Source organism: Tupaia chinensis, unplaced genomic scaffold (genome assembly GCF_000334495.1).
Source record: "Tupaia chinensis unplaced genomic scaffold, TupChi_1.0 Scaffold000275_1, whole genome shotgun sequence".
Classification (NCBI taxonomy): domain Eukaryota; kingdom Metazoa; phylum Chordata; class Mammalia; order Scandentia; family Tupaiidae; genus Tupaia; species Tupaia belangeri.
The window spans coordinates 7,401,431-7,427,743 of record NW_006159757.1 but is presented as its reverse complement, the minus strand read 5'-3'; positions in this window follow the sequence as shown (position 1 = coordinate 7,427,743).

The window sequence follows — 26,313 nt, the reverse complement described above, 5'->3', positions numbered from 1 at the left end:
ATGTGTATTCGAAATTTTCTATAAATGAAATGACAGAAGCCACAACACAGAATGTCTGTCTATGGTGAATACCCAATGAATGCAAGAACTTGTTATTATTGTTATTACAGCAACAACAATAAACACGTTGCTTGCAAATTAATTGTTATAACATGTATTTTTATAAAATAAAAAAAAATCATTCCTTAAAATTCATTTTAGCGCCAGAAGATGGCATGGAGTTTAAAACACTGGAACCCACATGGCTGACTTTGTTGTTCAAGTTCTGGACCTGGTGACTTGAAAATCTTGCTGGGTACCTGTGTGTGAGTGCTCAAAATTTCAAGAAGATATTGGAGGAGAAGGGACTGCGGCATGGCCATCCCTTCTAGTGGGCGATTTCTCACTTTCTCTCTCTCTTTCTCTCTGTCTCTCTCCAGGAAGCACATGGGTCCTACGATAAAACAAATAAACAACAATAACAAATATTCATTTTAAATTTCTAAGATCAGGTTCATTTGATGTACATATATGGTAGAAGAGGGAGGTATGGGTTTCTGCCTCTCAATGGAGAAATAAGTGAGTGGGACCTGGGAAGAGGACAGTGGGTGGGAAATACCAAAAGCAAGCTTTGCTGACCTTGTGGTTCTTCTCATGACCATTTTTCTTTGCACTCATGACCCCTGGAGAAGTAATATACAAGTTCAAAACAGAAAGTCTGATAATCAGTTACTGCCTCCATTGTACTAAATTCCTTGTAGCTGCCCAGGCCTCCTTTTTCCCCACGAACTGCAAGACCCACCCAAGCAGCCCAGGGGCGAACCCCGCCCGAGCCTTCCCACCCCAGGGAGGGCCGAAGGTTGCAGGCGACCTGGTGACCACCACCACCCCTCACCTTGCTTTGCTGGCTGAAGCCCTTCTACTGCCCCCACCATGGTCTTGCGGCCTCCCTAGGGCCACTGCTGCTGATCGCCCAGCTCTTGGTGAAGCCAGGCCTGGGCCAGGAAGCCCAACCTGAAGACTGAGCAAGGTTGTCGTTGCCGTCAATGCCTCCCTAGATACACCCTTTGTGTTTTAGTAAAAAGTGATTAAGATACCTTTAGTTTTCAGTATAAAGAAATTATGGGGTATCTTTATTTCAAGTCTTTATTTTGAATACTTCAAACTGAACAACTGAACAAAAGGATTGCTTTCAGAGGCTATCTTCCAGAGAATATGACGTGTTGCTTTCCATTGGACTCTGATCCCAGTCTTTAGTCATTTCTGTTTTTAGTCATCAATAACTGCTTATCTTCGTGGTTGGGCCTCAAGGCCCATATGTTAAACAAAACACAGATTAAACATTTCACTAGGCAGTTTACTGACTATTCAGCTATGCCAGGATCTCCTTAGGACTATTGACAGGATTCCATCACTCAATGACTGTGAGCGTTGGTTTTTAAAAAGCTTTCGTTACCCATTTTGATACTCTTCTAATTTTTTTTTGGTAGGTTTATGCTATAAGGTGCATGTACTTGCCAGAAAGACAGACAGAGAGAGACAGAGAGACAGAAAGCGAGAAATCAACCCCTAGAGGGGATGACCACGCTGCAATTCCTTCTCCTCCATTCTCCTCCCAGGATCTTGGGCACGCATGCACACGCGCCCGGCGTGAGTTTAAGCCACCCTGTCCGGAACTTGAATTGTGGTTGACTGCATGGGAGTCCAGCAACATAGCCATTACTCCAACTGCTGGTCCCCCCTATACTTTTCTAATTTTAATGCTGCAAAATAGAAATGAAAGTTTAAAAAAATGGCAATTTAGACTTAAGCAGCATTAATCTGGATAACTCTCTTTTATTGCAATAACAGTTCAAACATATAAGTTCACCTATCTACTTTTTACCTAATTAGCTATGGAAAGAGAATAGCATTCTGTTTGCAGAAGCACCTGCTTTTGTTCTTATATTCATCTGTTATTTAGAAATTCAAAAATATTCCTATTTGTCTTTATAAACATAGAATTTAAATCATGGAGTTATCTGCTTTGGAGGAAAGATTTTTTGTATAATCATTATCTAGAATTTATAATAGAAATGGAATTTAAATTGAATACAATGTTATAATTTCCTAGAATATTTAGAAAATATGTATGTCCTACACTTTGATTGCCTTGTAATCATTATCATGTAATTGTACAATGATAAATTATGAGATATTTTACATACAAATGGAAGACTTTTCTAGTGGTAAACTTTGGCACCTTCCCTGCCCTATAAACATGCAGTGAGTCTGGAAGTCAGAGCAGAAGTTCTACCAAAAATAGCTCAAATGGGGCAAGTTTTTTTTTTGAGAACTCTCCACAAAATAGTGATTTCTAAATATTGTCCCCGTTATTATGGGATGAATTGAGTCTCCCTCAAAAATTTATAAGTGAGGTCCTTACCCCCTTATTTCTGAAGGTGATCTCACTTGGCAAGTGGGTCCTTGAAGTTGCAGTAGTTAATGATGAGGTCATAGTAGAGTAGAGTGAATCCTTAATTCCAAATGGCTGGTGTCTTTATTAAAAAAAAAGAGAGAGAAATTTGGAGACAATAGACACACAGGGATAACACACCTGAAGAGGAAGGCAGAGAATGCAATGATGTTTCTACAAGCCACAAGATGCCAAAGATGGCCAGCAAGCCCCCGGAAGCTGTGGGAGAGGAATGAAACAGAATCTGCAATTGCCCTCTCTGAGAGGGAACTGACTCTGCCCATGCTTCTACTTTGCAGCTCCCAGAACTGTGCAACCACACATGCCTGTAGTTTAAGCCACTTAGTTTATGGTACTTTGCTATGACTGTCTGAGGAAACGAGCACACTCATAACCGACTGAGTTTTGATTTAACGTGGCAGTTTTTAGTGATCTGTATGTTTCGTAACTTGATAGCTATCAGGAGAGGCGAAATAGTAATAATAATCCAGTGACTTTACAGTCTGTCCAGACAACTCGGAATTCATTCAGCTAGCTGCCTCTAGGAAATTAAAGATAACTCTTCCTCAGTTTACTTGCATATGTACTTAAGATTAAATTGACCATCTTCAAAGTCCTTTGAAGAAGCTCAGTCATATTAGTGCCAATGGAAATACTGGTTACTGTAATTCTTCCCTGAAGCCACAGTCTGCTGGCCTTTGCTTTGTCTTCCCAGGACCTTAGTCTTGGCTGTGTGTTCTTGCATCTCCCTCTGTGCTGTTTCAGAGCCTAGGTTGCTGTGACAGTGGTGTTGTTTCCATGCCCTGCCATTTCACATCCTGTCCCTCCAGAGATCACATAAGATTCACAAGATTTGAAAACACCTCAAGTGAAGTTTGAGCATTTGGGGGTCACTCATGGCCTAGAATCTACTAGAGGGGAAGCTGAGCCAAGAATGATCACTGGGGCTCTTGAAAAACTTCAAAACAGAGCTGTTTGGGGGTGGTCCCCACTTTCTTGTCTTTTTCACTTAAGATATTCTCTGTTCTCCAAAGCCATCCAAAGTGACTGTCCTGAAGTCTGAGCCTCCACTCAACAAAAGGAGTGGCAGGAAGGACTCAAGATGATTTGTTTAAAGCAATTCACATTAAGCTGTGATACCTGAAGACTCAGGACCCCAAGTGTTGGGGAGAGGGCATCACTATCTCTAAGGATCTACAGTGGAGTGAAAGGGTTAGAGAAACATCCCCAACTAGAGAGTGTACCCTAAGAGAAAAGAGCAGATGAGGGAGTTACCATTTTTATTTTTTTTAATGGATCATTGCTAAACTTTCACTTCAATACCGAATGGATAAGCTGATGTGCCAACATGCAAAAGAGAAGTAAGTTTTCCATTTGTAGACCTTGGGAGAGGAAGCAGGGCATTTAAAAACTGAGTTCTCTTACTCACATGGCAGAGAGGCAGATAGTTGGATAAATGGGTAAGTACAAAGAAAAAGAAAAAGCTAGGTTGACAAAAAGCATGATAGTCTAAAAGGTAAATTATCCATACAGACCACAGGATAAATCGGATCAATAGAGTGGTTATTTGCCCACTGGGTTTTTTGTTTTTGTTTTCTTTTTTTTTTTGAGATTTTTACTATAGGGAGCATGCATTTGCCAGGGAGAGACAGAGATTGAAAGTGAAAAATCTCCCCTTCTCCCTGGTGGAGAGGTTGGCCATGCTGCAATTCCTTTCCTTTCTCCTTCGCTCTCATCTTTAGGCACACACACACACATGGGCCTGGTGTGAATTTTAAGCTGTGGGGTCTGGGATTCAAACTGTCTTTGACTATGTGGGAGTTCAGTGATGTAACCATTACGCCATCTGCTGGTCCCTCTCCGACATTCTTATCTTTTATACTAGATTGAACGATTAACCCCAGCATATGAAGGTAGATCTTCATAGTCTATGATATTCATTCGAGAATTTTTTTTCCTTTTTTGCCATAGAGTGCGTGCACTTGCCAGAGACAAAGAGAGACAATGAGAGGGAAATCACCTCCCAAGAGGAATGAGCTTACCACAATCCCTTCTCATCCATTTTCTTCCTAGGATTTTGGATACACACATACAAATGCCTGACATCATTTTTCAAGCTGTCAGCTCTGGGACTTGAACCATAGTCGACCATGTGGGAGTTCCAGTGCCTTAACATTATATTAAATATAAAGACACATAACTATAAAAATCCAGAAGATAGTCCTTCGTACACCCCAACCCTTGAAGAAACTCAATCCACAGACCTGCAGAATGTTTTGCTGTGGGCAGAGAGGAATAGCAATTATCAACACTGACTGGTCTCTGTCCTAGCAGAGCTGACCTTGTAGCAGTAAGCAGAATGGACCCGTGTGATGTTCTGTTCTGTGTATTGATTGTAGTTACCGCAGTAACAGGTAAACATCCCTGCTGACTAATTATCACATATTTTAAAACAGAGGATAAGTATTTTTAAAGAAGTTTCATTAAAAGAGTTGATGGGAGGCCAGGAGGTGGCGTGGTAGTAAAGGTGATGGATACCACATGGCTGACTGCAGCTTAAGTCCTGAACCTGGTGGTTTGAAAAACATGTGCCTGGCTGCACATGAGGAGAATGAAGGAAAAGAGATTGTAGAGTGGCCATACCCTCTGGGGAGTGATTTCTCACTTTTCCTCTCCCTCTTTCTCTGGCAAAAATCCTTTTAAAAAGGGAAAAGAAAATTAAGAGTTGATGGAAATGAAGTGTTTAGTACAGTAAACGCTCATGATACCAGCTATTAGAGTAATGGCAAGACAGCATAAGTCCAATAAGAGAACATCATTCATCCATTTATGCTTTATATATTTCATTCTTTCACTTATTAAATATTTTTTAATGTCTTCCGAGTGCCAGGTTCTGAGTCACGAGGAATAGCAATTATCAACACTGACTGGTCTCTGTCCTAGCAGAGCTGACCTTGTAGCAGGGGAGAATCTTTGAGTACTTCCACTGATTGGAAAAGGACTCTAAAGGAGAAAATCATTAAAAAAATGGACTTGGAACTAGCAGGTAGCATGGTGGTTAAGGGGGGGTGGACTTCCATATGGCCAACGTGGTTTGAGTCCCGGACCTGGTAGCTTTCTCTCTCTCACTCTTGCTCTGTCTCTCTCTGATCAAATTAAAATAAGTAAATAAATAAAGTTAAATAAAATAATTCTTAAAAAGAAATGGGCTTATTATTCACTGAATTCAAGAGGAGTAGTGAATTTTTCAAACTCCCAAGAAAGACTGTTAGAGGAAGCAGGGCATTTAAAAACTGAGTTCTCTTACTCACATGGCAGAGAGGCAGATAGTTGGATAAATGGGTAAGTACAAAGAAAAAGAAAAAGCTAGGTTGACAAAAAGCATGATAGTCTAAAAGGTAAATTATCCATACAGACCACAGGATAAATCGGATCAATAGAGTGGTTATTTGCCCACTGGGTTTTTTGTTTTTGTTTTCTTTTTTTTTTTGAGATTTTTACTATAGGGAGCATGCATTTGCCAGGGAGAGACAGAGATTGAAAGTGAAAAATCTCCCCTTCTCCCTGGTGGAGAGGTTGGCCATGCTGCAATTCCTTTCCTTTCTCCTTCGCTCTCATCTTTAGGCACACACACACACATGGGCCTGGTGTGAATTTTAAGCTGTGGGGTCTGGGATTCAAACTGTCTTTGACTATGTGGGAGTTCAGTGATGTAACCATTACGCCATCTGCTGGTCCCTCTCCGACATTCTTATCTTTTATACTAGATTGAACGATTAACCCCAGCATATGAAGGTAGATCTTCATAGTCTATGATATTCATTCGAGAATTTTTTTTCCTTTTTTGCCATAGAGTGCGTGCACTTGCCAGAGACAAAGAGAGACAATGAGAGGGAAATCACCTCCCAAGAGGAATGAGCTTACCACAATCCCTTCTCATCCATTTTCTTCCTAGGATTTTGGATACACACATACAAATGCCTGACATCATTTTTCAAGCTGTCAGCTCTGGGACTTGAACCATAGTCGACCATGTGGGAGTTCCAGTGCCTTAACATTATATTAAATATAAAGACACATAACTATAAAAATCCAGAAGATAGTCCTTCGTACACCCCAACCCTTGAAGAAACTCAATCCACAGACCTGCAGAATGTTTTGCTGTGGGCAGAGAGGAATAGCAATTATCAACACTGACTGGTCTCTGTCCTAGCAGAGCTGACCTTGTAGCAGTAAGCAGAATGGACCCGTGTGATGTTCTGTTCTGTGTATTGATTGTAGTTACCGCAGTAACAGGTAAACATCCCTGCTGACTAATTATCACATATTTTAAAACAGAGGATAAGTATTTTTAAAGAAGTTTCATTAAAAGAGTTGATGGGAGGCCAGGAGGTGGCGTGGTAGTAAAGGTGATGGATACCACATGGCTGACTGCAGCTTAAGTCCTGAACCTGGTGGTTTGAAAAACATGTGCCTGGCTGCACATGAGGAGAATGAAGGAAAAGAGATTGTAGAGTGGCCATACCCTCTGGGGAGTGATTTCTCACTTTTCCTCTCCCTCTTTCTCTGGCAAAAATCCTTTTAAAAAGGGAAAAGAAAATTAAGAGTTGATGGAAATGAAGTGTTTAGTACAGTAAACGCTCATGATACCAGCTATTAGAGTAATGGCAAGACAGCATAAGTCCAATAAGAGAACATCATTCATCCATTTATGCTTTATATATTTCATTCTTTCACTTATTAAATATTTTTTAATGTCTTCCGAGTGCCAGGTTCTGAGTCACGAGGAATAGCAATTATCAACACTGACTGGTCTCTGTCCTAGCAGAGCTGACCTTGTAGCAGGGGAGAATCTTTGAGTACTTCCACTGATTGGAAAAGGACTCTAAAGGAGAAAATCATTAAAAAAATGGACTTGGAACTAGCAGGTAGCATGGTGGTTAAGGGGGGGTGGACTTCCATATGGCCAACGTGGTTTGAGTCCCGGACCTGGTAGCTTTCTCTCTCTCACTCTTGCTCTGTCTCTCTCTGATCAAATTAAAATAAGTAAATAAATAAAGTTAAATAAAATAATTCTTAAAAAGAAATGGGCTTATTATTCACTGAATTCAAGAGGAGTAGTGAATTTTTCAAACTCCCAAGAAAGACTGTTATATCCTTTGTATTTTTAAGTTTCACCAACAATTTTTGCCTGATTATCTTCAGAGGCAATAGCCTTTTTCTGTGGGGTAAAATTTCTGAAAAGAACTCCAGAGATATTTGCTTTTCCTGTATGTGTGTATTTTAATACAGATAATTTTATAAACCACATCACCATTTAGCTACAGAGGAATTAGAATCCTATTGCCTGGATAACTCTTTCTGTGAAGCCTCATTTTCCTAACCAGGTGACCCAGGGTGGTTTTAAAGCTAGAATTCTCTGTGACTGACAGGAACAACCCCGCAGAGGTTGTCTATGTTCCCACTAGATGCCCTGGTAGGAACACAAGTCCTTTCCTTCTAACCTTTGGCAATGAAGCAGATAACAGGGGCTAAACTTTTCTTGTGCTACAGAAATGAGAAAGGCAAGCGCCTTCCCAACCAGTGCCTTGACTCCATGCCTCACATGCATGTGTGTGCTCTGATCAGTACTGACAGGTCTTCAAGAAGGACTCAGCAGATCTCAGGAGTCTTCTCTGGCTGTAACTTTCTCCTCTCTAGCACTCAGCCCTGTGAGAGCTGTGGTCTCCCTGGTCTCCCTGGACCTCAACTGTCCTCATTGCAAGGAGTCTGTCAGATTCCGTTGGGGCTCCCCTCTCTTGTGGTTTTCAAATCCCCTCAAGACTGAAAGCTGGATCTTACCTTGTTTGTTCCCAGCTTTTTCCTTTCTTTTTCTTGATGTCCAGTGTATTGAAAAATAATGCTTTATATATTTGATCTGTTTTTTAAGTTGTTTCAGATAGAGGGGGGCAAACCTCATCCCTATTATTTCATCTTTTGTAGGAGCAAAATCTCACAATGTGTTTTTTGTAATGGAAAACTAGAACTAATTTAATAATTCTACCTAAGAAGATTGTTAGAATGGTATTTCATTCGATCACTGTCAATGGTCCTGTAGGTCAATATCTATTGCTCTGGAAATATGTCCATAATCTATTGGTAAATAAAAAGGCAAAAAAATAAGTGTATGCTAGTTTTTATTTTGTTTTATTATTTTTAAAAATTTATATGTAGGGCATGTGCACACTGGGGAGACAGAGAGAGAGAGAGGGGAAGTGAGAAAGCAACCTCAAGGAGTATAGCCATGCTGCAATCCAGTTTTATCTATTTACTCCTTGGGATTCTGGGCATACATACACATGCCTGGCTTCTGTTTCAAGTTACTGGGTCTGGGATTTGAACTACACAATCAGTTATGTGGGATCCAGCCACCTTAACCACCATGCTAACCATGCTACCAGCTGGCGCTGATTTTATTATTGTGTGTGTGTGTGTGTATATATATATATCCATACATACTAACAGACATGCATGCACTTTGCATATTATGTATACCTACGTATATGCATACATCCATATACATCAACATATTTACTTATATCTTTATATATAAAATTATGCACATATATTAAATGCCATTATTCCTATAGAAACTGTTAATATTCAGCAAACTATTATTATAGGTGCTAAATATAAATAAAAATAAAATTACAATGTTCAGTTTTATGCCTACTTGACATTCTGAATAAAATCTGTAAAAGCTTTTCTAAATTGAAGCACTTAAAATCAAATTAAGTACTCTAATAATTAATGAAGTTTTGATAAGCTATTACTGGGTTTCTATATTTTGAAAATAATGTTTCCTTTCTACATGGTTATACATTTTAACTGTTCATTACCATTAACTAAAGACTCATTAAATATTTGCTATTAAAATATGTTTAAGCTTTTTTCTGTATGTTTTTATTAAAATAAGATGCAAAAATGAGGAAAAAAATGAAGAAGAAAATATTGTGCTAAAATATAGATCCAAGCCATCTAAGGCAGCAATTATGAACGTGAAGACTAACACAGAAAGATAGGATGGAAGAGTAGGGAGCATGGCTCTTCTGTGGAGTTTAGAGAAGATTTATTAACACTCAGCTGAATAATCCTTCCAGTTCTCACTACTTGGCAACCAAAGCTGGTATTTTATCATCAAAGTTCAATGGATCACTCATTTATTTCTATTTTTTAAAATTTTATTAGAGGGCATGTGCACTTGCCAAAGAGAGACAGAGAGACAGAAACTGGGAGGAACAGGGAGAAAGGATTATTCAGGGGAAATAGTTACATCAAAACTCCTTCTCATCCCTTTCTCTACCCTATTGGGATATGGGGTATGTACGCACACATGCCCAGAGTGTTTTTCAAGCCACTGAGTCTAGGACATGAAACATATAGTCGGTCATGTGGGATTCAGCTGCCTTAACCACCACTCCACAGTCTGGCCCCTATTCCTATTTTCAATTATAGTAATTCTATCTTTTCATCCTCCCTTTTATAACTGCATAAAGATGCATGTAAGCATGTGCATGCATGCATGTGCACACACATACATTCTCAAACACACGCATGTGTGCATGTGCATACAAAATATACATGTACAAACAAAACATACAACCACATACCATATGTGCACACATGGACACACAGAAAGACACATATACACAGGCACAAGAACACACAAAGAGTTACACACAACGCACACATATAATACACAGAGACACATACATACACACCCAAACACGTGTATACTTTCACAGATGTACACATACGTGTCACACAACATCTAGAGACTAAAAGTCCCCATTTGTATTGTACAGCAACAATGAGCATGATCAGGACTGTTTCTATCTACATCCCATGCAGAGAACATCATTTGAACAGTGATTTTGCAAATGTTCCAATATAGCATCCTTCCATTGTGCAAATCTGTATACTTAACCACATTTGCCGTGAAGCAGATTCCTACGGGCCTGCGCTCTGAATAGGGAAGGAAAAGATATGCAATAATTCAACAACCAAGACTAATCAAAACAGTCATCAAAAAATAGAAACTTGTTGACTATGTCTAGATCTCTAGCATTTTGCTCCCCATCATGGAAAGTAATAAGTAATTTGAAAAACAAAACTAGTGTCACCTAATAAGGAGACAAGTCTAGTTCACAACAAACAGGATCCAAAGGCAAGCTACATGAGGTCACTATGCATTGTGTTAGTGCCTGGGCACGTGCAAAGGCAGGCAAAAAAGAGAAATGAGTAACATAGGGAAGGTGGTTAGATTGCTTATGGAAAAGAGGGGACCTGAGCAGACCTTGAGATACATTTTCAATCTTTCACATTTTAGAAAATATAATTGCATGGCAGAAAACTTAAAAAGTTCAGGGGAAAAAAAATCACTTCACATTCTTTTACAGTTTTATTCTTAAGAAAAAAAAAAAACCTGCCCAATGCCCATTCACAGTAAAAGGAATAAACAAATTAACTGTACATATATTGTACATATATTTGCACAATGGAAGATTAACTCCTCAGCATTGAAACAACATGAGCTGTTGATATGTACAACAAGGATTAATCTCAAATACATTAGGCTGAGAAAGAAATCAAACACAAGAGAATACATTTGTATGAAGTTCAAAAGCAGGCGAAACTAATTATGGGTCTAAGAATCAAAATAATAGCTGCTGCTGATGAAAGAGACTTATTGACTAGGAAGGACATAGGGCAACTTTCTAGAGTTCATGTTCTATATCATGATCAGGGTATTGGGCAGATACTAAGCACATTTGTCAAAACGTATATACCTGTACAATTAGGAGCTAGGTGTTGCACAGATATGTAATTATAACACAAAAATACTTAATCTACTTCCCCCAAACTGTATTACTCAGTCTTTCTAGTGTTTCACTTGGAATATATGATACATATTTTTTCCTGACCACATCTGCATGTTGATAATTCCAACCTGAAGCGCAGACCTGGGAGGGCTAAGACAAGTGCATGCTTGGATCTTGTTTTTAAGGTCTCCAAACTGAGATAAACACTCTGTGTTTTCTCATAAGGATGGTGGAAAAGTTATAGCTGGAGAGAGATATTGAAGCTTGTGTGACTACACAGAGCCCCTGAGTTAGCGGTGTGAGCCTAGGCAAAAGAAAGAGGGTCAATACACCAATATGCTTATTTTTCTTCAATACATGGAGGCCATTCTTGATGATAATACCTTCAGCTCTATCCTTGGTATCCAAGAACAAAGTGCATCAACTATACTCTTGAGTAAATAAAGCCAATCTTGGAAAATAATGAATATTGGCTAATACTTATTTATATATTACTGAGTCAAATATGTTACATATATTAATCATGGAATCCTCACATCAACTCTGTGAGGCAGGCAAGATTGCAATTCTCTTTTTTTTTTTCAGAGCAGAGAAAGATGAAATAACTTGCCTATGCTTCCTCGGCTAGCTAGAGGAGAAGCCAAGGTCAAATTGGAATGAGGACTAAGAAATAAGAGAAATAGAGGGGAGTAGGCAAGTGGAAGAGCCTAGGCAAAAGAAAGAGGGTCAATACACCAATATGCTTATTTTTCTTCAATACATGGAGGCCATTCTTGATGATAATACCTTCAGCTCTATCCTTGGTATCCAAGAACAAAGTGCATCAACTATACTCTTGAGTAAATAAAGCCAATCTTGGAAAATAATGAATATTGGCTAATACTTATTTATATATTACTGAGTCAAATATGTTACATATATTAATCATGGAATCCTCACATCAACTCTGTGAGGCAGGCAAGATTGCAATTCTTTTTTTTTTTTCAGAGCAGAGAAAGATGAAATAACTTGCCTATGCTTCCTCGGCTAGCTAGAGGAGAAGCCAAGGTCAAATTGGAATGAGGACTAAGAAATAAGAGAAATAGAGGGGAGTAGGCAAGTGGAAAAGAATTAAAAGTTAACATCGGATAATGGCACAGTTGTAAAATGTAGTGCTGTGGGAGTCTGACCCTCCCGGAAAGGTTCCAGGTTCATGTTCTGAGACCTTGCTGAGTACCCTGGGTACGTGTGTGCCTGTGATCTGAGGCTAGCTGGAGCTGGGGTGGATCATGTCATCCAGACCTGTCGGGGTGCTACTTCTCTCTCTTTCTCTCTCTCTCTCTCAGAAGAAATGCTTTTATTTATTTATTTATTTTAAAAGCAATAAAGGCTTTATTGGTGGGAGGCAGTTCAAAGAGACCAAGCAAATCCTCATTTACAGGTAATAAAACTTAGGCCCATAAAGGTTAAGTGACTTCCAAGTCATTCCAAGTCATTCATCTAATTAAGGACAAAGTTGAGCCAAGAAACAATAATTTTAAAAATCCCAGCTCAGGGTTTTTCTACAATATCAAAAAAAAAAAAAAAAAAAAAGAAATTAAATTTTTTTTCACATCATGTCAATTTTAAAAATCTAGAGAGATCCTTCAGTGCTTGACCCCCAAATCAAGCAGCATCACATTCAAATCATCCTATCCAGATGAAAATCTTTATCAGTTTTTAAAGCTTTCCCAATGTATCTGAACTGGATTTCTTAACTTGTTTTCCAGAGTGAAAAAGCAGAATTTGGAAAATAGCCTAATATGCATAAACCATTAATGGCATCCCAGGAGACAGACAAGCTCAAACCCTGAACGTCCAAAGCATTTTAATTCAGGATGCAGTGCACGGAAGCCCTAGGGATTATTTTCATCAGAATCACTTCTATGAATATGAATTATCTTTCATGCCAGCATTTTTTACTGAGAAGGAAATCTTACTTAAGATTTAACATGGGAACATGTGGCGAAATTTAGGGAGATATAAAAGGGCACAAGAATGAAGGTGAACAAATATTTCCTCTCTACCCAGAAAAAAAACTTCAGTAAACATTTCTCACCTTCTCCTTTTCTTTCCTTTTTTCCCCATCTTCATTAAAATGTGCTCAGTCATGATTGAGAGTCCCTCCACATCAAGTCCTAGATGGTTGACCACTCTTGAGTCTTCACTGGTTCCAGGTCCACAGCTGTGTTTGCAGATGAACAGATGCTTATTGAGGTTGGCATGCCCGAGGAGCAAGCAAGTGAAGGAGCAGTTACTATGCCTTGTCCAGAAGCCATGATTTGGATCATTCCCTGCCGCCAATGGAATGCCAATTATGCCATGGCAGAGTTAATACATTCCAATAACCGCTCTACCATTCACACCTAAAAAGACACATGAAAATAGAGAGCTATGCTAGCTGGAGTTATATGTGGCTGCTGGAGTGGAGTGTACCCCAACTATGCCTAGCCATTCAAAGCCAGAGAACATCTCCTCTTGGAGTAAAATGCTCCAGTCCCTTATTTATGTTTAATCAGCTATTCTCTATTTGGAAAAGATGTTCAAGGCTAGATAAAATGTGCATGAAATTTTAAGGGAGAAATTGTGTTTGCCTATCAGGTTGGAAAATTACTTCTTCAAATAATGGAGTAAGAGATTACCCTCATATATGCTTTGGCTAGAGCTCTGGATGACTCTTTTGGAGCTCAGATTGTTAGAGTCTACTCAATGAGAAATAAGAGGACATCCAGACACAGCTAAATTTATTGGAGTTTATTGATTAAGCTGGCAGCATATGGGGGGACTTATGTCTCTCAAAACTCCACAGTCCCGGGTGAAAGGAGAAAGGAGCCTATATAGGCCAAAAATGCACAATTGTGTCCAGGATGGCTTGATGATTAATAAGGACAAAGAAACAAAGTGAAGGGGCTTCAGGAGAGATGTTGGGGGTGGGGAATGTAGGGGTTTTTTTTTCTTTAAAAGCAAAAATCTGGTTACAGAAGCAAAGCAAGCAGGTTAATCATTCCTGAGGGCATATTCTGATCACAGTGGGATTTTAATAGCTCCCCTGGTTCTGGACAAGATCTGTTGGTCACTGATTGTTCCTTAAGGCACCTGGGAGTGGGGCTTCTGTTGATCTTATCTACTTTAGTGAGGATGGGGAGAAGGAGGCACAGTTTCTAAGATGGAAGCACCTTTTCAAAATGGAGTCACACTTGTTTCATTCCCCATGTCTCTTGGAGGCACTCCTCCAAGATGGGGTCATGCCTGCTTCAAGATGACTAGTCCACAATAGAAAGGGAACATTTCCATGGAGCTCCAAAGTGAATCATTTCCAGGGTGATGAGCTCCCTTTGTCTGCCCTGTGTGCTTTGTATATATATGGCTTAACAGACTGAAGTAATGGTCAAGACTGCCCTGTAGCAAATTGAAAAAATAATAATAATGATAAGTAAAATTAAATAAAATTTTTCTTTTTTTTTTTTTTGGAGAGATTTTCACTATAGGGCGCGTGCGCTCGCCAGACAGACAGAGAGAGATATAGAGACAGAAAGTGAGAAATCACCCCCCAAGGGGGATGGTCACGCCGCAATCCCTTCTCCTCCATTCTCCTCTCAGGATCTTGGGCACACACGCACATGCGCCCGGCGTGAGTTTTAAGCCACCGGGTCCGGGACACGAACCGTGGTCGACTACGTGGGAGTCCAGCGACATAGCCATTACTCTAACTGCTGGTTCCCAAATAAAATTTTTAAAAGAATAATTCAAGGGCAATATTTAGTTTTCTAATGGTTTTTAGCTAAACTCCTGCTGGCCCTGTCCTTTAGATTTATACAAAGTTAGCCTGACTACTTTGTCTGACTCTTAATTTTCACATTTCTCTTCATTCTGAGAATAATCTTTTTTTTTTCTTTTGGAAAGGTTTTTGCCATAGGGTGCATGCACAAGCCAGAAAGACAGAGAGAGACAGAGAGACAGAAAGTGAGTAAATCACCCCCCAGGGGGGATGGCCATACCGCAATCCCTTCTCCTCCATTCTCCTCTTGGGATCTTGGGCACACACGCACATGCACCCGGTGTGAATTTAAGTCACTGGGTCCAGGACTCAAACTGCAGTCTACACATGAGAGTTCAGTGACATAGCCATTATGCTAACTGTTCATCCCATTCTGAGAATAATCTTAAGACTTCTTCAGGCAGAATCTGGTATTTCATTCGCTTCATTTCTGATAGTCTATCTCTAAAGGCTGAAATCAAAGAAAAATTTGGAAGTATCATTTAAAAACCTGTTATGAGACTTCTACTTCTGAGTAAGAAGGAGACATTTGTGGTAGATCAAGCCCGATGCTAAGAATGACTAGATAAACCAGACAAAACCTCAAGTCATCTGAAGGTGCTAAGGAGCTGCTTAAACAATGCAAAGTAGAGGGGCTATACTTCAGGAAAGGAGACAGCCTGCAACAACCCTCTATCCTGAGACGTTAGAGATTCTCGGCCAGCAGCTCAGCATCGGGACTATCCCTGGCCCACTTCTTAGGAAGAGTGGTCCCAGCAGAGTGTGGGCTGTATAGGGGGGCTCTGTAACAAATAAGGGCCTTCAACAAGGTCACATGTTCCTCTAATTTGCTGAATTCTGAAAGTGCACAGGGAGGAAATGGAAAGTATTTAAGCTGCAAACATCTGCAAAGCAGAATGAAGGTCTCTGCAATCTGGAGACCAAAGTTAGACACGAGCAAAGGAAATGGTCCTGGGAGGTCCCCAGAGTCTCACTTAAAACTGGGAGAGCTCTGTCCTAGGAAGAGGGGCAGGTCAGAGGAGTGTTAGTCAAACTGCATTAAAGGTGAAATTGTGGAAGTTTTTCCCCTGAGGGTTGGAAAGAAAAAAAAAGTACATGCTCCTTATCACGTCTATCCAACATATCCTGGAAGTCTAGCTCAGTGCTATAAATGCAAGAAAATACACAAGAAACAGAATAATTGAAAGGAAGAAGTAAAACTCTCATTATATGCTCATGAATCTGTTTCTGTATGGAGAAAATCCAAAAGCATTTACAGACAATCTAAATTTAATACGTCTATTTAACACAATCTCTGGCTATAAGGTCAAAATAGGAAAAAACAAAAACCAAACAAAAAACCAAAACCTCTACACCTATAGACCTACAGCAAAGAGAAAAATGTAGCCTTGTTGTTATATGATTTGCAATAACATTGAGAAACATTACATTTCTATAGAAACATCTTTTATAAGATGTGTGAGGATTATATTCTGAAATCACAAAACATTTTTTGAGATAAATTAAAGAAAACCTAAATAAATGGAGGAATATATAAAATTCATAAATTGGAAAACTCACATCATGAAACTGTCAGTACTCCCCATCTTCCTTTATAGGCTCATGTGATCCCAAGAGATTTACTGTGTGTGAATGTGTAGATTGACTAGCTGATTATAAAATTTAAATGAATGCAAAGGGCTGAAAATGAGAAAGGCAAGCAAACCATAAGGAAGAATGGGATCAGAAGAGGCTGACTGGGAACCAGCCGTTAGCATAATGGCTATGTCGTTGGACTCCCACGTGGTCAACTGCAGTTTGCATCCCGGACCCGGTGGCTTAGAACTCATGCCAGGCGCGTATGCGTGCGTGCACAAGATCCCGAAAGGAGAATGGAGAAGGGGTTGCGGCGTGACCATCCCCCCTGGGGGGTGATTTCTCATTCTCTGTCTCTATGTCTCTCTCTGTCTGTCTGGCGAGTGCACGCGCCCTATAGCGAAAACCTCTCCAAAAAAAAATTTAAAAAAAAAAAGAAGAGGCCGACTGAAAAAAGATTAAGGTAAATCTTTGAGGGCAAGGGTGGTAGTGTAATTTTTATTTTTTATTTTTTTGTAATTTTGTTAAGGACTAAACCATAAGTACTTTGTTGGGATAATCCTAAAACCTATCATAATGCCACTGGATACATTACAAATAATATTAGTTATATGTACATATCAATAAATGAGCAGATGCTTAAGATCAGAGCTTCATAGGTTAAAAGAGAAAACAGCAATAAAGAAACATGGAAAAAATTTCAAAAGAAAGGTGTGAGTAGTTAAAATGTGTTACATTTGGTGTGAAGCTTATAGGAAAAGGAGGATAAAGTTAAGATGGGACCATATTGTGAAGGGGTCGGGATGTTAGGCTTAAAGCATTTAGAATTCATACTTCAGATGTCTCACATTCTAGAAGAAAGTAAAATGGTCAATAGGTTGGAAGATAAATTAGATTAGTAACAAGGGAGGCACATGCCACCCACCCAGTCACTTTGGTGATGTGCATCCTCTTTGCTTTCTGTGTCCAGTACTGGTAAAAAACCTGAAATTTCTTGCTTAAGTGATTATTCATATTTTTAATGTAGAAATAGCCACAAATGCTTAAAATGATAGGCACTCAATTAAAAAGTTCAAGTGTTCCCTGTCAGAGCCTTGACTATGCCAAAAGTAAAGCATTGTGTGGTCAGGACTTTGATGAATTTTCTTTTCACATTGCCTTTTTAAATACCATTATAACAACTACTGCTCTCCTCTGGAGACTTGTGCATTCAGCCCTAGTGATTTTTCTTGGTTAGAAATGGAGTGTAATGAACTCTCTGAGTCTAGACCATTAGAACAGGGTTGAGAAACTCCAAATGTGCTTTAAATACATAACAGTTTATTTATTTATTTTTATTTTTTATTTGAGAGGTTTTCGCTATAGGGCACGTGCGCTCCCTAGACAGACAGAGAGAGACATAGAGATAGAAAGTGAGAAATCACCCCCCAGGGGGGATGGTCACGCTGCAATCCCTTCTCCTCCATTCTCCTCTCGGGATCTTGGGCATGCACACACAGGCACCCGGTGTGAGTTTTAAGCCACCGGGTCCGGGACGTGAACCGCCGTCTACTACGTGGGAGTCCAGCAACATATCCATTACGCTAACTGCTGGTTCCCTAAATGCATAACAGTTTATTAACACATAAAAGAAATCTGAAATACAGTTGTTTGTGATGATTATGGTAGTTTCAAGCTATCTTCTCCAGTTTAGGTAGCTCTTCCAGAAGCTCTACTCATACTCACCAGCCGAAAGAAGGCTCCATGGCTGCATTACAGAACCTAGAGAATGCAGAACACTGATGCTCCAATTAAAAATATGATTTTAGGGAAGAACATGGATGGATGTTGGATAACAACCAGAAGTCATTGCTGCATAATCCACTCTCCCATTCAAAAAAGAGCAATATCTGAGAATATATTAGATAAGAAATTCGTTATTGTTGTTTTATAATCTCCCCTCTCTCCTAAGGAAGGATGGTCAAAGAAACTGGAGGTTCTTTGTTTCTTGAGTTGGCTGAAGATGTGGTCTGAAAATTGGACTAAACAAAATAATCACTCTGCATAATAATAATAAAATCCAAGTGGGATGGGGAGGAATGTAGGCACCCTTCACTGCTGGGTGAAGGCAGTTATGCAGGGGGTATAGAAAAGAGAGAAGGTCTGGCTACTCTGCTGTTCAGAGGACAGGAATCTCAAATGAACTGTGACTTGAGGAATGAGAACACTTTCTACCATGAAACCCAATGAAATTGTTATTGGGTTTTGAAACAATTCATGTGATTTCTGCTTGTTCCATTCACAAACATTAGGTTAACAACCTTTGATTCCAATAGTACATCCATGCCTTGATTTCTTTAAGGTTTAATTCTCCAAATGCAAAACAGGAAAATGAAAACTCTTCTGTCTCAACAAAAGGTTACCCCTAAGAACCAGAGGTGTAGTTTGTCAAGGTTAGGGTCTTGGACATGAGTCTTAAAACTTGAAAAGCAAGACTTCAGCTTTTTTTGTCACTGTTTTGGTCTTTCTTGGTGGCAATGCCCCATGTTGACAAAATGGGGTGGTGATGGAGGCATTGGATCTCTTGAAGAATAAGAAAATCTTTGATAATAGCTCATCTCAAATTATAAGAAAATAGCCAGCAATGTGCAAGAAAATTTATGCACAAGGATATTCATTGAATTCTTATTTTAATTAATAAGAAACCAGAAAAATTCAGCAAAAGGATGGACTGGTTAAATAAGTTGCATGCATCAAATTATAAAATGTTGTTTAAAGACATGTAAAATAATGCAATCATAATTTTTCATGGCATAGAGAAATATTTATGGCCTAAAGTTAAGTGGAGAAAAGTAAGTATAAGATTATAGATATATAATCCAGAGATAGAGATCACAAATAGAAAAAAAAAATGCTAAAGAAAATTATATCAAATGTTTAGAAGGATTTTTTTTTTCCGAATGATGGAAATATTAATTTTCCTCATTATGCTTTTCTGAAATTTTTAAATTTAACTTATTTTTCTTTTTTTTTTTTTTGAGAGGTTTTTGCTATAGGACGCGTGTGCTCACCAGAAAGACAGAGAGAGACAGAGATAGAAAGCGAGAAATCACCCCCAAGGGGGATGGCCATGCCTCAATCCCTTCTCCATTCTCCTCTCGGGATCTTGGGCATGCATGCACATGTGCCCTGAGTGAGTTTAAGCCACTCAGTCTGGGTCTTGAACCGTGGTTGGCTACATGGGAGCCCAGTGCCATAGCCATTATGCTAACTGCTGGTCCCATTAATGCATCTTTCTTCAAAATGAAAATCTTTTTTTCTGATTAATTTTTCACTCATCTTTGGGAAAAAAATTATTTTAAATTATTTTCTATTTTCTTTAAAGTTTATTTACTTTCTTTCTTTCATGAGAAAGAGAAAAAAAGCAGACATCCTTGACAGGATCTCATCACTATCATCACTCCTGTCTGCCAGTCAGCCATGATTCCAAGTGCTTATGCACATGTCCAGCATGTTTCAGGCCAACCCAGGAATGGAACTGCAGTCTTCCACAGGACACTAGCATCACAGAGTGATGTTATACTACCTGGGCTACCACTGGTGGTTCAAAAAAACTTCTAAATTAAAAATATTCAGTTGGAGGATCTGGTGGTTAGGGAGTCAGATCCTACATGACTGACTGTGAGGTTCACAACATGGCAGCTTTAAAAACAAGCCAGGCACATGTGTGTATGTGGCCAAAATCAAGACAAGATGGAGAAATAAAAGAGAAGCTATTGCAGTGTGACCTCTCACCATCAGGGGGTGCTTTCTCCCTCTCTCTCTATCTCTTCCTGGCAGGTGTATACACCCTCTGGCAATTTATTATTATTTTTTTTGGAGAGATTTTTGCTGTATGGAGAGACAGAGAGACAGAAAGTGAGAAATCACCCCCCAGGGGGGATGGCCACACCACAATCCCTTCTCCTCCATTCTTCTCTTGGGATTTTGGGCATACATGCACATGTGCCTGGCATGAGTTTTAAGCCTCTGATTCGGGACTCAAACAGCAGTCGGCCATGTGGGAGTCCAGTGACGTAACCATTATTGGAGAGTTGACTTTTTTAAACTTTAAATGCCCCCATAGTAGTCTATCAGGGGCAGCTATTATATGGGAAAAATCACAGAAAACTATATTTAAAAAAAAAAAGCTAAGCTTGTCACCTCTGCTTTACTTAAATGCTGGGTGAAATCTTGCCATTGTAGGTCACGCAGAGTTCTGCATAAAACAGTTGGCCCTGACACAGTGACTCCTGCCACCGGTGCTGTCTGACATGAGCCCCCATATTGTCTCTGAGTATTGGAAACCACAGAAACTATATGTCCCTTTTTTCTAATAACTGAAAATATTTATGCATCCTTTGAATTATGTGGCTATTTTTTACTAGCAACTTGGAAAATTCAGATGAGAACCAGATTTTAGCAGAAGCTTTTTTCCATATAAGACTTGGGTGTTTGTGCTCTGACCAGCCCATATCTGGTATAGGAGTTAAGAATATCCCAGTAGGGGTAGATCTAGTCACCTAAATCATTCCCATCTGAATCAGCACATTTGGTGAAACAGGCTAGCATCCCACATCTTTTCTTGGATTTGGATGAAAAAAGAAAAAAATTTTTTTAGAAAAAGTCCTTTGAAGTTAAGACAAATCAATTTCATTCCAAAAAGCCAATGTCACACAAAGAAAAATAAAATAAGTAGTTTCTATGGTTAAACTACATCATCGCGACCCACATTCCTTTAAGGTTTTACTAAGGGGCTTATGACAATGGAGAGAAAAATTTCCTACACAATATAAAGGACCCCCTAATCTTTTAGAAGACACTTAATGAAAAGGTTCTGCCCTTTGCTGAAATACCAGAAGAGGAGGTGTTTTTGGCAAGTCAAAACTTGGACTGGGGAAGGCAGACTGCAATATTTCCAATGACTGTAAGGGTAAGTATCTGGAAGCTGAGACATGAATTGAAGAAATTTTGAGTTGGCAAGTCTAAAGCATGGAATTATAAACAAAATTGCTTGTGATGTATCTCTCTACTACAGCTCTTCCTGCATGTTGAACTCTTTATCCACAGGAAAAGTGCCATTTCATTTTAAGTTCATTTCTCTCTTTCATGAACAGGAGATAAAGAGAGAGAAAGATAGCACACCCTATAGTTTTTTTTTTTCCTTCCCTATAGGGCTTATGCACTTACCAAAGAAACAGAGAGAGACAGAGAGGCAGAAAGTGAGAAATCACACCCCCAGGAGGGATGGCTACTATGCAGCAATCCTTTTTCTCTGTTCTACTCTCAGGAAATTGGGCAGACACGCACACATGTCCAGTGTGAGTTTGAAGCTACCAGGTTCAGGACTTGAACCATGGTTGACTACGTGAGAGTCCACTGATGTACCCATTAAACTATCCACTGGTCCCCCCAGCCTCAGGTCATGGGCACATGCATGCCTAGCATACTCAGGAGAGGTCTCTGGACATGAACACAGGATCTCCCCAAAGGCAGAGCATGGTGTTTTACTGCTATGCTGCATTCAGCCTTAAATATTATTTTAACAAGACTAATCCATAGAACATGCTTGTTTAGACTGTACAAATTTTAGGGATGGATAAAGAGTATCTACTCTGAGGGTTTGAGAATGTAATGTTTAAGCTGTAGAAGCATCTACTTAAGTGAAAAACAAATCTAAAAGGAAACATAAGCAAAGTATTGGGACCACCCTGGATAAAGCACAGAGCCATGTGCTACCACTCCCCAAGGCACTCTCTGAAGGCACTCTTCAGTGCACATTGGACAGACATGGGTTTAGCCTAAGCACATCTAACTATGAGAAAACGAACACTCAGACAGGTTAGACGACTTGTCCAAGGTCACATAGAACTTAACTCAGTCTTGCTCTGTCTGCATGTGTCCTTCTACCAAGAAATATAACCCCTCACACTAAAATACATGTAAATTCACATTTATTTCAAAATATTGAAATTTTGCACTGTAGTATATTGATCAGAACTTTATGATTTTTATTATTCTTAGTTTTTAATTTATTCAATAACAATTATTTTCAGTGTAAGAATGAATTCTTTTCATTTTTAGTCTGATGGAACTTAACTGATGTTAGTAAATTATTGAGAAAAGATCTTGATGCTTTCAACTTCTCTAATTTTAACTTTAAAAAGATTGGCAAGTAATGCCCAGAATGAAATTAAACATTTGCAAAATAATCATTATTAAATAAACCTCTGAAAATGTAGGTTTGTTTCCCATGCTACTAAAATCTTAAATCAGGTTAAGTTCTTTAGACAGTTCTTTTAAGACTTATAAATGGTTGTATCCCACACAAAGTAGAGGAGTTGGATATTTAATCAATATAACTATACAAATTGAGTAATTTAGGTACAGCCTGGATGAGAATAGAAGTGCAGTGGAGGAGGCTTAATTATTGGGTTTAGCAGACGAGGCTGATTAAATCAACTAAATCATAGTCTATTCTTCCTTTACATCTGAATACAAAGAAACCAGGAACAGTTCTTTCCACTCTGAGAACTCTTATCTGCTCCCAAGATGTCCTTTTGAAACAGGGATGAGTCGATGAGTTCTGCTTCTTCATCCAGCTTCATAGAAATTGCTTTATTAATTCAGGGAATTAATCCTGGCTTCAACTACAATTTTAATAGTATGTCTTCGAAGTCTTTAAACCCAGCCCTGCTTCTCTACTCAGGCTATGAAATTCCCTGCCTTCTGTTGAATTTCCCCACACCCATGTCTATCTGTCATCCCCTCAAACTCAACCTATGCAAAACTGAACACCACTGCTGACTTTTTGATTTCGCTTAATGAGACTAACATTCTTCCAATCACTCAAGCTATAAAACATGGTGCTGTCTTTGATTACTCACCACTCTAATGGGAACTTCCAGTGAATTACTATGTTCTATACACAAGAGTTACATTCATCTTTTCTTTTTGAAGACAGCTATAACAAAGCAATTTGGTTTGCTACCTCTTACCCGGACAAGTACTACAGGGGATATGAATTGCATGGATTTAAAGAAAAGTTATATTTGTTCTGTCTCAGTATAAAAATAAAAGTTGTATCAGAAAACATACCACAGCTATCTTTTCCCACTAGTTGTTTTTCTTTGCACCACCCAATACTTAATTTAATTGTGTCTACCACCTGAGCTACTTAAGAACCTTCCAGGTCTTCTCTCTGAGTTTAGTTTCTTCATAATCCACGTACATACTGCTGCCAGATTCATCTTCTTTATGAAGAGTTCTTGATGACTCAAATCTCTACGCAGAAGTTGACTCAACCTAGTCATTAAGGTTTTTCGGAAGATGACACCTATCTACTTTTGTACAAATATGTGTCATCATTGTTATCATTATCATGATAACCATCAGCTTCTGTAAAATTCAAGTAAAACTTAGCACTATTTCCTTACTGGTAAGTTCCACTATGACTTCCACTTCAATAACCCAAGGACCTGCTCTTCTTTTACAGACTAATCTTCCTGATATTCTTTCTTCATTCTTTATCATCCAGTCTTTCCACTTCCTTATACATTACCTCCAGATCCTTTTTATTTGTTTAAATAGTTATGAATATCACTACTCTAATCAAAAACAGTGGTTTCATATTACCTAATTAAGGATAAATTTCCTTTCACTGCTTCCTTTGATGTTTTCTATACTCTAGGCCAAAGTTCCAAAATGTACTCCTCACTTTCTATCTCCATGTCTCTGTTTTTTTTCCCACTTAACCATCCTTCATAGAAACATTGAACTATGCCTTCCTTTTGGTTCTTTTTGCCTCCTATCACCATAGCAAGTGTTGTTGAACTCCTGTAGTGCCCCTTTTGTGGTCATTTATCCATTGAATACATTGAGATTTTATCTGTGAGTTTGTTTTGTTTTGCCCATGAGTTTGTTTCTGGTGAGATTAAACCCTAAAAAATTATTTTTACACATAATATTTACAAATGGTCCAGTGATCTAAAACAGTCTATATATCATTGAGGAAACAAAGAGAATTAAGGGACTTGATGAAATTCAAACTCTGGCATCTTAACAATCAATTACTTTCTTTAATAATTTTATTATAAGTTTTTACTTATTTATCCATTTTCCTAATGTCCTTTCCTAAGTATCAGTTATTTAAGGTTGGGGTCTATGTTAAATATTATAGCTCCTGCCACAGTGTATTCGTACAGTTATTTTCCAAGTGAATGCTTGTGTTGAATTGAATTGCATTGATTTGATTTTAATTCTGGAAGCTACCCACTTTTGATCATTTGTTCTCTAAGCTGGTCATGATCTCCTCTGATCTTTTATATACTTGCCAGGGATATTTCTACTAAATAATCTTACCCCAGGTGAGAATTACCCAAATGTATTTCAGTATTTTCTATCTTGCTTAGCATCTCTGACTCTACTTACCCTTTGGAGTTTTTTCTGTAAGTAAGCTGCTTTTGTGTGTGTGGTTAATTACTTCATGCATTTTGCTATCTCTCAATGTTGCATCCTTATGAAAGCATTGACTAAATAAATCCTAATATGATATATGGCATAAATAATATCAAGAAAGCTACTATCACTCATTTTAGATTCTAAGAAACTTCTAGGGCTCTGTATTAGAGATAGGTTTGTTTGTAGAATTAGGAATTTGTCTCTTTCAGGGGACCAGCAGATGTCATAATGGTTACATCGCTGGACACCCACATAGTCAACCACGGTTCAAGTTTTGGACCTGTCAGCTTGAAACTCACTCCAGGCACATGTGCGTGCGTGCCCAAAATCCCAAGAGGAGAATGGAAGAGAGGGATTGTGGAGTGGCCATCCTTTCTGGGTGGTGATTTCTCACTTTCTGTCTCTCTGTCTCTCTGGTGAGTGAATTAACCCTATAGTAAAAATCTCTCTCTCTCTCTAAAAAAAAAAAGAGAAAGAAAGAGAAAAAGAAAGAAAGAGAGAAAGAAAGAAAGAAATCTGTCTCTTTCAGGGCAAATTTTAATTTTTAATAGAAACTATACAAAAGACCATTTTGGGCTAAAAAGATGTGCTTATTTGAGATACACATCTCTTAATAGAACTATTTGCTCACTCATCCCATGATTCCTAATTGGTCCAGCTCAGATGAACTTGGATTTATGGTCTTCATAACATGTAAACTAAGTCAAATATTCCAAGTTTTTCCAGTTTTGTAAAAGATCATACCATTTAAAAATTATCCTAAATTGACCTTACTTTGAAGGCAATAATTAAGAGTGTGAGGCAGGGTGTGTCACAGGCTAGAGAGTTACATTTTTGTCTAGATAGCACAAGAGTTTAGGTTTAGAAGGGTCTTGTGGAAAATGTGTCTGAATTCTAGCCTTGCATCTCATTCTGCACCAGCTTTTTTTCAAATGCATTTAGAAATGCTATGGTGTTAACAAGTGATCAGCAAACACAGTAGTATACAAATTAAACATGCTTTATAAGAAATATAAATATTAGGATATGATCAATGTATGTCAGGTTATGAACAGTTATGGTAAAAAAATTAAGATGGTTGTGTGGCTGGTGGGAGGAGGGAGACAAGGTCAACAGTGGTAGCTTCTAAAGGAGAAGACTAGAGAAGGAAGCAACTTCAAAGGGGAAAG